At 37.4% G+C, this 12,486-nt stretch overlaps 1 protein-coding gene across 1 annotated transcript in view; it reads right to left on the bottom strand.

Annotated features, from left to right (window-relative positions):
* The window catches only part of ARHGAP15 (Rho GTPase activating protein 15), a 630,382-nt gene that overhangs the window by 542,200 nt on the left and 75,696 nt on the right, over positions 1-12,486 (bottom strand). The window lies entirely within an intron of this gene.

Below are 12,486 nucleotides of genomic sequence, written 5' to 3'. Positions count from 1 at the left end.
TTTTGTATTTGTATACATCTATTCATTTGCTTTTTCCACATTTTATTCTATGTATCTGTCCCTTTTTCTTGATGCCAGGGAATTTTATTTGTCTACCTCGTAAAACCCATATAATAAATTTAGTGTTTAACTCTGGGTATCATTGGTATCCACAAATGTTTGGAAGAAAGATGTTTTCAATAGCAATTAGCACCACAGAGGAGGTCCCTTTCTTTAGAAATGCGTACTGAGAAATTTTGTTGCGTAACCATAGAGAAATGTATTGTTTTATTTAAGCTTTCTTCTGATTAACAGTTACCCCAAAACCTGGATTTTATCTACCAAAAAACAACAAAATCTATCAACCCATCATAAAAATTGATGCATGCATTCTCAGCTAAAAATATAGCCCCAATTGTTTTTTCCAAAAATTCACAAAAGACCCCTCGGTAGACATTTGCTACCGACAAAGATAAATTATTGAAGAAAATTTCTCTAAAAGACATAGGAAATGTGAAAGGAAAAAGTTAATACTCTTATAGGGAGAAATCAACATAAACAGGTTTAAGGTATACATAATAGAATTCTCTTTCCTTGAATACATAAGTAATATTTCCTCAGACACTGCAGGACTTTTCCCAGAATACTTGAGATTGATGCCAAGGGCTGGATTTCTCAAGTTAAGACTCAATAAATGTGACATGATTGTCATCAATGACTGAGTCAGTTCCATGGTCTTGGATCAATGCAATAGACTTTTCAGGATTGACCATACAGAGGTCCCAGGAAAAATGAGGAAGAACCGAATAGCAAGCTAGTTACTTCTCTTATATCATTTTCCAAAGTCCAGGCTGCCTTCCATGTCATTAGAAGAAGCTAATAATGCTTCTGCTATGTTCTATTTCCTACTACACTTGCTACCACCATGCATATTTGTTAAATGCTTACATGCACATTTCTACATGTAGTATATCTATGTCCTACCACTGTGCACACATTCTCACTTCAGAGATCAGGTGTTTAGTTTCCTTCATCATTTATTTTAATTTTTTTTGAGATAGAGTTTCGCTCTTATTGCCTGGGCTAGAGTGCAATGGCATGATCTCAGCTCACCGCAACCTCCGCTTCCTGGGTTCAAACAATTCTCCTGCCTCAGCCTCCCGAGTAGCTGGGATTATAGGCATGTGCCACCATGCCCGGCTAATTTTGTATTTTCAGTAGAGACAGTGTTTCTCCATGTTGGTCAGGCTGGTCTCGACCTCCCGACCTCAGGTGATCCACCCGTTTCGGCCTCCCAAAGTGCTGGGATTACAGGCATGAGCCACCGCACCCGGCCCTTTCATTGTCTTTTTCGTACTTGATGTACACTTAATTCATTCTTTTCAACACATTTTTAATAACACTTCTTTCCTCTAAATGCCAGCTTTTCTGCTTACAACAGAGCTGCAAAGATTAACAGGACAATTTTAATCCTCTTGAGGCTTGAACTCCTGGGAGTTCATTCTCAAGATATTCCTGCTCCTCTTCTTGGGGGACTGGATACCATGCCCCGCTTAAGTCATCTCGCAGACTCAGGCCATCTTGTAGCCCGGATAGAAAATTCCAATTATGCCGGGCGCGGTGGCTCAAGCCTGTAATCCCAGCACTTTGGGAGGCCGAGACGGGTGGATCACCAGGTCAGGAGTTTGAGACCAGCCTGGCTAACACGGTGAAACCCCGTCTCTACTAAAAAATACAAAAAACTAGCCGGGCGAGGTGGCGGGCGCCTGTAGTCCCAGCTACTCGGGAGGCTGAGGCAGGAGAATGGCGTAAATCCGGGAGGCGGAGCTTGCAGTGAGCTGAGATCCGGCCACTGCACTCCAGCCTGGGCGACAGAGCGAGACTCCGTCTCAAAAAAAAAAAAAAAAAAAAAGAAAATTCCAATTATGCTTTCTGCACTGAAAACACTGCATTGTAAAAGGTCTCATGCTGGCAAGTGAAGCTTCCATGACGTACGATTAATTACTTTACTATTCCTTGTCATCATAGTTCGAAATACGTCACCATGTTTCAGGCACCAGGAATCAATTATTCTGGGAGTCTCATAGTGTGTGGAAAGAAGTATTAGGGCAAGCAGAAGATTGCTATGCATTTTGCATGTGGGTTTATATATGACACCTTATTGATTACTCTAATAATGATTCCTACTCAATGTTAATCCCATAGTTTGAAGGAACAATGATCTATAAATTCCAGTTGAGCATGCTGGTCATCTAGAGCTCAGATGGTCTTGTCTCCAGTAATTTACAAAATTACTTACAGCTTTAGGTCTAAGTTTGGGATACTACACGCCAAATTCTAGGCCGAATTGAAGTTCTTCAAAGTAGTAGCAGTCCCTAAACTATGTATACTTAAGAAATGTCAACCAATCTTTAGATGTTAAATCTGGCTTCTTGAGCTATTTGTCCAATGTTCCTTAGAAGCCCTATTTAACACTAAATGGCTGGAAAGATCAGCAATTTGTTCAGATTGGATGCCAGCCAGTCTGCAAGCATTGAGGAAGTGCTCAGCAGAAACAGCCGTGCTGTGATACAGATGAGAAGAATGAATGGCAGTGGGATGCCCAGATAGCACCTGTTTATCAGCCTACGTTGGAGGTGACAGACAAGACAGCGGAGCAGAAGACAACCTTTGATTAATGGTAACAATCATGGCAGAAAGACTAGCCTGTAAACTGTACATAGAGACACCGTAGGTTTTTTTTTTTTTTTTTTTTTTTTTTTTTCTTGTGAGAAGGCTTCATGTTGCTCTCAGATACAGTTGCAAATAATAGATTTTCATCTACACCATTACATCAAAGGGTTCTGTTAAAATAACCCTTTCTGTTTATAAATGGAAATAAACTTAATCTACAACTTTTACCAGATTTTGATGGGAAGGGTTTGACTTTTAACACCAGAACCACATGGCCCTTATGCCTCATAACATTTTCTCTGCTGATGTATTTAAGTTATTGTTCTCTTCCCCTTTGTTCTGAGAATGTGCTCATTGGCAACCATCTGAATCCTAATTCAGCTTCCTAGGTCCTTTGATATAGAAAGTGGGTGTCTTAAATAGTATCAGAATATTCCCTATTATGTACTGTAAGATAGACTTAAGGGATCATCATCTCAGTAAACACTAATAATGATGATAAATATGATTTTTTCTGGATCCACAATGCTGAGACAGGCCCCAGCTCTAAACTGAGATGATCCCTTTAAAGTAGCATCACCCTATGAAACCTTCTGTGTGACTGACTGACCTCTCTCTAAAAGAACTCTGCATCATCCCTCTATAACTACAACCCTGGGCCACTATAATTATCAAGCAGATTTAGCATTTAATTATTTTCCTATTTAATAATGAGGCAGCTGCTATACTTTCTCTGAACTTTTAATAGATCATAGTACTTTGCTGTTAATCTTGTCTGTTTCAATGATTTCTATTAAAGAGCACAGAATGAGGACACATTTGATTACATTATTTTACCCCCAAATGATGCTTCACTTTCCTTCTTAAATCCCTCCTACCCCTGCCATTTTTTACTTCTCCACTATCCATAGAAATACCTACCTTATCTTTCTTTTTTCTATTGCTTTTATTATTATTATTTTACTTTGTTTTTAGGTTGCACTGTTTCTCTTTGGAACTCATTGCTTACATTTTCTTCTCAATATTCACTTGTTCTTATACTGGCTCTGCTATTCACACTATATTTGATTTGCTCATTATCAGTGAACTCACAGTGGGCATAATCCATTAAGAACAGAATCAAAAGCAGAAAAAATACCTTAAAACTCCAGCTTATCTGTACATCATATAAAGTACAAATAGTTTTTAAACATTTTAAAAAGTCTTAATTTTAGAACTGCCTTAAATACAGCTCAAGAATGAAATATTATGCCTTTAGAGATTCAGTATGATGTTTTGTCTGATGTAAATACATAATTTACTGTGTGTGCACATTTTAAGAAGTGGTAAACCAAATATCTAAAGTTGGATGCCATAATCGCATGTGAAGAGGAGTAGAAGAAAAGCAAAGAAGAACGGTTCTGGTTCATACATGAGTGGTGTCCAGAAAGAAGTTACCAGGAATTCTCAAAGAGGTCCTTGATAAGCAGGTTTGATTTCAGCATGAAATTTGATTTCAGGGTTAGGCATGGTTTACTCATTTCAACTTATTTACATTCTTTAATACGTTTGTTGAGCGATGCTTTCATGGGTAACCTCCCTCTCTTTCTCTCACTTAGGATAAGACAACATGTCCAGCTTTGGGATTATGCTGAATGTCTTAAACCATTTTTCAAATGTTAGGTTTGGCAAAGCACATATTATGTTTTGCCAAGTGCTTTTCCCCATCATGTTAAACCTCTGTGTATTTCAAGGGAAATTTTATCTGCATGTCTCTGATTTATTCACCCCTAACTTATCAAAATGTCATTTTGAAAATGCTGTTATTTGATGTTTAAGAGCCCCAATAAGACTTTTATTCTGAACCTTTCATCTGGCAACCAGTGTGTTTCATTTGGGCACCACCAAGGAATCCAGGTTCTGTTTGGGAAATGGGCTGAGGAAGGCACCCCGTTTGTATCTCAAGAACTTTCTTCAGTCTTCTGGAGACTTTTATTATAGCTCACCTCTCCCTCCCTCATGCACCACCCAACTTCCACCCACCATCGCTCTCTCTTCTTCTCCCCTGAATTCTATTTCTCCATGTCTTTGATGTAAATATGTTCCTTGTTCTTTGCCTGTCATTGGACTTCAGTGAGAATGGCCTTCCTGGTTACTGTCTGGGCAACTTATTAGTGTAATTCAATTTCTGTGTTACAACCTAATTTCAGTCTAGGCAGTGGGGAAGAAAGGATTGCTCAATGTTAATAGCCTTTATTGTTGCTGTTGTGTGTGTTCTTTTTCTCTACTCTGCAGTTAAATGGATTTCAAATGTGGGGCTGGATGGGAGAGGTATTGTCGTTTGTTTCTGTGTTCAATGGTTTCTGAACTTCTTACCATCACTTCAAGGCCCTTTGCAATCTGGGCACTGCCTCTCTCTCAAAACCCATGACTCTTTTCCCTTGTTCATGATATTCTGGCTGCTATGGAATTCTTGCAGTTTTTCAGGTGTAACAACTTTGTTCCGACCTGGTGACCCTTGCACTTGTTTCTTTCCGCTTCAACATTCTTCTTTCTTCCAGTTCTTTGCTTGGCAAGCTCCATCAATCTTGCAAAATCTTAAGTTAACTGGCCATTTCAAAGAATCCACGTATGACTACTTAATCCAGTATAGGCTCTCACAGAAACTTGTTTTTCTTTCATCATAGCACATTTGGTAATTTGCACTTATAGAATTATGCCTTCCTTTATTTAACACTTCTGTTCATCCCTAGACTGAACGCGTCTCTAGAAAAGGCCATGGCCAGTTAGCATATTATCACATATTCCTAGCTTAGCACAGTGAAGGCCTCAACAAATACTTGAATTAATATACTCAACAAATACTTGAATTGAGGAAAGGAAAGGGATATGAAATAATGAAAACTTAGAGATGGTTTCTATTAGCATTATTAAATTATATAACTTATTATTGTTACATAACTCATTATTAACAGCTTGAAGATCTGGAAGGATATTTCAGAAAACCTAATTTTGTCTTACTCAAGTAGACTTTTGAAAGACTAGAGTTTTTGGAGTTTTTCAGCAGTTTAAGGAAAGCCCAGCTTGATCAATAGAATTATTCCCCCAAAGTCTGTGTCCTTTGTTTTAAAATGAGAAAACACTGTATTCTCACAATGTCTTTCATGCTCAAAGACCTCACAAGTATTAATTAATCCACAAAATGATATCTGGCTCCAAAAGGTAGAATCTGGGACTTAAGGTTTATCTGCAAAAGCCTGCTTTGCCCCCAAGCCATGGCAACTTCCTGAGCTCTGTCCTCAAAATCCTCCTAGCTCAGGAGGTAGCAGATGATTCTGTAAAACCTGCCACAGGCTTTTGACTCCTGCAGGGTTATCCATAGACATGTCTTACACTCTGTTGATAAAAATAAACAAGATAAAGATTTAACATGTTATAAACAGGGTTCTTTTTCTTGATCATTTCTTTAGGGGGAAAAGTAAAAGTACCCTGAAAATAATTAGGTCTCATGAACAGTTACAATAGAGAATATACAAGATCAGGAAACAAATGCATATTGACAGATTTGATGATTCATGTACAAAACTGTTGCAATATTATAGCACTTTCTAAGCAACACTGATTCTCAGGAAATGATTTCCGTCTCTTCTACTGAAATCCTATGGATTTACATACATGTGGCATAAATAATGTCTTCCGTCAGTGAACTGGGTAGTTTCCACCCTGAAATTTTAGATTCAGATTAGGAATGTCTTTTGGCCAATATTCAAAAGAAAGAAATGCTTTGTTCTGTTTAACTATGCTGCTCGCAATCTACTTTCTTAAAAGGAACATTAAGAAAGGGAGCATGACTCCCAAAGGGTATTCGCCTCTATGAGAGCATCCAAAATGGCAGATTTCATTTTACAAAGTGAATAATTGTTCTACAACATGGTGGACCTAATAGGATACTTTGATAAATTTGGCCCAAAGCCAAGGTCTGTCATGTTTCCTGGAGAAGGTTTAGTAGAGTTATCTGAATATGAGATATAAAGGAAATGAGATTTATATATCCCAACATTTTAGAAATAAATATGCCTGAAGATCCATACAGTGGAGATGGTGGATAATAACACCAAAGGAAAGAATGTCTTAATTCTCATAAATATTTCCCTGTATATTATTTCATATATAATAGCTCATCCTGGTAGGTACGGCCAAGGAAACTACTGCCAGGACTCCTGGATGACTCTGGAAGCCACCCTAAGGCATGGTGGAAGTGAGGAAAGTTGGAGAGATGAAAGTAGGGAACATACCAGAGTGTGGAAAGAGTATGTGAGTCCTGGTAAAAAGAACACAGTATCAGATTAATCAGATGTAAACAAAACTTCATAGGTTCTGAGAAATAAAAAGTGTCAGTGTGAACGATAATGAATGGCCTGTAATTAATCAGATTTTCTCTCTGGGGAGTGATTACTGGGGCATTGCTCATCAATATAGATAATTCATAAATAAGAATTTGGGATGAAGATAACGTTTCTGCCTTTAAAATAACACTAAGTAAGAAATTCAATTCAAGTAGAGATTGATGGATAACAGTTGAATGTTATCCATGTTCACAAGACACAGCAAGAGAAGCGCTCAAAGAGATGATCCAGGAAAACGCAAGTCAAGACTAGGATGTAAGCTGATTGGTAGTTCCCAAACGTTTTAGAACTAGTGGCACTGTGTGTGTGTGAGAGTGTGTGTGTGTGTGTGTGTGTGTGTGTGTGAATGAGAGAGGGAAAGAAGGAAGGAAAAAGAGAGAACAAAAAAATATACAAGTATGCAGCAAAAAAGAGTGAGATAAGTTGCAAGGTAAAAAAACTTAAAAATTATTGTTTTTTCTTCTGTTTAGCAAGACTTCCCGATGTTACTTTTCCAAGGTCATTGGGGCTAAAATAGAGTATTGGGCAAATAGATCTATTATCTATTACTGTATTGTCTATAATTAGTAATATTCAAATTGAGGTTCATTTATTTAGAACTGAGGCTTCAGAGAAACCCTGCTATATGCAAGTATATCAACAAATAGCCTTAAGTGTAGGCAGGTAAATTAAGAAAACTATTTCTGAATATTCTAATGGTTCTTCTGATATTAGTTTATGCTTGATACAGTGGCATAGAAAATTCACAATTAAAAATTATATAATAATTTTTGATTAATTTTTTAAATAACCATAATTTGGATTTTATATATATTATATATTATAATTTTTATGTAAAAATCTTTACGGCACATTTTGGCACTGTTGAAATATAAGTACATATATATTTTATGTATAAACATACAGACACACACACAAACACAGACATTTACTGAGCTCCATTTTCAGCCTAACTTTTGCCATGTTTCATGAACTACTTCAGAGCAAACTTTTCATGTGTTATTTTTACAGAATAATCCAGCTCTTTATAATTATTTTTGTACTTTATTTTCTGTGTAATCCAAATTTATTTAAAATAAAACCAAACAAATAAATCATTTATTTTCCTATTTATTGGAGAATTACAGTGTGCCAGCCTTTATATGAAGTCTTAATAGTAAAACAATAAATAAGACATAGTCCTCCCTTCAAATAGCTTATAGCTCAGCAAGAGCAATAAAGGAAATAGGCAATTTTAGTGTGATGGGGCTGGAATAAAGTCAAGACCCAGCTGCTATTGAGAGCCAGATCAAAGAAGGGCTACTAATTAAAATTTAAGGAATTAGAGAAATCCTTCCTAGAGAAAATGCTAAGTTGAGATCCACATAATTAATTTTGAAAACAATATATTAGTATATCTAATTATATTGAAAAAATGGCTTTCACTACAAATGTTAGGCATATATTTATTAATATCTGCAACTAGCAACATTGTTTTAATAAACTTTTAATTTCTTATTACATCAATTCACAAACATGTCTTTCCTGAACAAGTACCAGTATCAAAAGCAATCTAAGTAGAAGTACGATATAATAAAGAAAGTACAAGTCATAGCCTCTAACTTCAAGACATTTACAATCCAGCCGTGGAACAAGTCTATTACCTATGAAATAGGAGTGAACAATACAAAGCAACGCATGAACATGTGCTGGGATGAAACGACTATAATTGCTACAGGAAATCCAAGCTCCTTCAGGGTAAGAGCCATGTCTTAATCATGTTACTACTCCTGGCTTGAGGGTATGTGTTTGAGAGAGGATAATAAATAATGTAAATTGGGGACCATGATGCTATAGAAAATTTGAAAATGAAATAATGAAAGTGCTATTGAAAGAAGGTTGCTCTGGAATTGCTGCCTAGGATCAGTGGCGGGGATGGGAGGGTACGATAAGGTCAGAAGCATTTCAAGGCTTGGGTGAGGGTTTGGGGGTGCACAAGGAGAAGCATGTGGGCACTACAACCATTGAGGAGAAATTTCATTAGAAAATGATGACTTATCCAATGGGCCAGGGAGAAAATAAAGAACGTAAAGAAAATGTGTTCTAATCCTAGATAAATGTTTGCTACTAATAGGGATGGGCTCAGTGGAAAGAGGGAATCAGTTTGGGAAGGCACTGATGAAGGGTTTAACTTGGGGGATTTCATTTCTATAATGACACAGACGACATCCTAGAACAAATGACTAATTTACACTCAGAGATATAGGATAAGATAAAGGAGAGAAAGTATACAAGCGTAGACCTGTGTAATACAAGCTTGGAAGTAAAAAGAAAGACCATTAAATTTTAATTATGCTTTCATTCAACACATATTTACTGAGTCCTTAACATGTCCTAGCAATGCTTGTAGTCATGGGAATGGAGTAATGAACACAGGAGACAGTGTCCTTGCCCTCATAGAACTAAAATTCTAATGGGGTGACAAACTAAAAATAAATGCTGTAGTATGCCATCTGGTGGTAAGGTCTATAGAGTAAATTAAGGTAAGAGAGTAGTGTGGATGGAAATGGTGTGGTTTCTTGTTTGTTCATTTGTAGGTTCCTTTCTGTTTTTTGTTTGTTTATCTCTCTCTGCACAATCTTGCCTTACTGCAACGTCCACCCCCAGGGTTCAAGCGATTCTCCTGCCTCAGCCTAACAAGTAGCTGGGACTACAGGTGAGTGCCACCACACCTGGCTAATTTTGTACCTTTTTAGTAAAGATGGGGTTTTACCATGTTGGCCAGACTGGTCTTGAACTCCTGACCTAAAGTGAGCCCCTGCCTCGGCCTCCCAAAGTGCTGAGATTACAGGCATGAGCCACCACACCTGGCCCCTATGGGTTTTGTTTGTTTGTTTTTGTTTCATTTTTTTTTTTAAGGGAGATTAGGGAAGACCTATCTAAAAAGGTGATATTAGAGCAGAGATGTGAAGCAAAGGAACATATGAGATATCCAAATTTCTGGGCACCAAATAAATTATTTTGTAAGAGATAGAGGCAAAAGCAGGTGGAATGGCCCTGCAGAGGTATCAGCTTCATTGGAGCAGGAGAGAGAAGAAGAAAGGGAGAGGTGAGACTGGGGAGGTCAATGAATCTTCTAGGGCCTAGTGAACCATTGGATGTTTCTCAACTTTTATCTGGGGTAGACTAAAAGCCAGGGAGGATTTTGAGTCAAGGAGTGACGTGAAATGGACCGAATGTTTATTTCCCCTTAAAATTCACATGTTGAAATCCTAAACTCCAGTGTAATGCTATTAGGAGGTAAATAGGTCATAAAGGTGGAACTTTCATGAATAGGATTAACGGCTTTTTAAAAGGAACCCTGGCTCTCTTGCCCTCTTTTTGCCATGTGAGGATACAAGGAGAAGTCAGCTGTTTGCAACCCAGAAGAGGGTCCTCGCCAGATCCTGACCAGAATGGAATGCTGATCTTGGACTTCCAGCCTCTAGATCTATGAAAAATAAATTTCTGTTGTTTAAAAGCCACCTTGTCTGTGGTATCTGTTGTAGTAACAAACTGACTAATCTAAGTAACATAATCTAATTTACATTTTAACAGGATCACTCCCGCTGTTGTGTTGAAAATAAACAGTAGACAGTGGAAGTTGGTAAACAGGGGGACTATTTCAATAAACTGGGTGACAGATGATAGTAATGGTGGTTAGAAATGAACTGATTCTGGATATATTTTGAAGATAGAGCAAACTGGTTTCTTTGATGTTCATTTATGTTACGACAGAAACAAGGGAAGATGACTGTTAATGTTTTGACTGAAGCACCTGGAGGAACAAAGTTAGCATCTTGTGAAATGGAGGAGACTTCTGAAATGGAGAACTGGTTTGGGCAAAAATTGGGATCAGTTTCAGATATGCTACGTTTAGGATGTATATTAGAATTGTGTGTAAAAATGCCAGAATTTATAGTACTGAAGTTCAAAGCTGTGGTCCATGCTGGAAATAGAAATTTAAAAGTGGCTAGTGTTACATCATCTGTAAAGCTACAACACTAAATGAGATGCCCTAGGGAATGATTATAGAGAGAAAAAATAAAAACTGAGCTCCAAAATGAAGAGGGACCTGTAAAGGGATTGAAAAGAGGTGGCTCTCCAGCTAATTGGAGAGTCATGAGAAAGTGGTTTACTGGTAGCCATGTTAGGAAAATGTTTCTTTTTAATAAATAATTTAGATTCAGGGGATATATGTGCTTATTTGTTACATGGATATACTGCATACTGGTGGGAGTTGGGCTTCTGGTGTACCCATTACCCAAATAGTGAGCATGGTACCCAATAGGCAATTGATTGAAGAAGAGAGCTATCGATTGGGTTAAATGCTCAGATAGACCTACTGAAGAGAGAATTGAGAAGTTACTGATGGATTTAACGACATGGAGGTAATCGGTGACCTGGATAAGAGGTGAATGATTGAGATAAAAGCCTAAATAGAGTTGGTTCAAGAGACAAAGGAAGGGCAGAAATTAGAAACAGCAAATGTAGATAATTATTTTGAGAAATTCTTATCCTAAAGTAAAGCAGAGTGAGCAGAAATAGTTGGAGTGAGGATGTGGGATCTGGAACATGAAAAGTAATAGAAAACAGGAACACTGAAGCAAAAAAAGAAATTATTTTTGGTGCTGAGGATGGGACATCCCAAAGACAACAGGGATGGAATAGCTAGAGATAGACAGGAATACAGTCATCATGGTGCAATATCCTGTAAGCCAATAAGACTGGAAGCATATTGACCAATATGAAATATAGCAGGAAAGACAAGTCGAATGAGTATAGAGGAAAAGCACATTGTATTTGTTGAAAAAGAGGTCATTAAAAGAAAGAAGTATCAAAACATATCAGAAAGGTTGGTCTTATGTGTTTTAAAGATATCTATAATACTTTACTTATTTATGTTATTTATAATATTTCAGGTGCTCTTTTACCCACTAGAATATAACAATACACAAAAAAATGGGAAAACGTGCCATTCTTATGGATGTTGAGTCTATTAATTGTTTTTGAAGACAACAACAATAACAAAAAGCTATCAACATTTACAATAAGCCCCCTGTAGTCTCTGGTTCCTATTATTCACATCCTTTTGTAATCCTCTCCCCTTGTGTGAACTAGACTTAATGACTTACTTTTAACCAAAAGAATGTGGCAAAGGTGATGGCATATTGCTTTTACAATTAGGTTACAAGAGATTTTGACTTCCATCTTGCTAGCAAACTCTCCCTCTTGCCTTCTCATCTTGGATGCTTTGAAAACACAAGCTGTTATTTTGGAGAAATCTACGTGGCAAAGAAATAAGAGCAGCCTTTGGCCAACATTCCTGGAAGAACTGAACCCAGCTAACAACCACATAAGTGAGCTTGAAAGCAGACCTTCCCCACACAAGCCTTCAGATGAGATCCCGATTCTGGCTGACACTTTTGTT

Source organism: Theropithecus gelada, chromosome 12 (assembly GCF_003255815.1).
Source record: "Theropithecus gelada isolate Dixy chromosome 12, Tgel_1.0, whole genome shotgun sequence".
Lineage (NCBI taxonomy): Eukaryota > Metazoa > Chordata > Mammalia > Primates > Cercopithecidae > Theropithecus > Theropithecus gelada.
The sequence above is the reverse complement of the archived record's forward strand: the minus strand, read 5'-3'. Positions and strand labels throughout refer to the sequence as shown.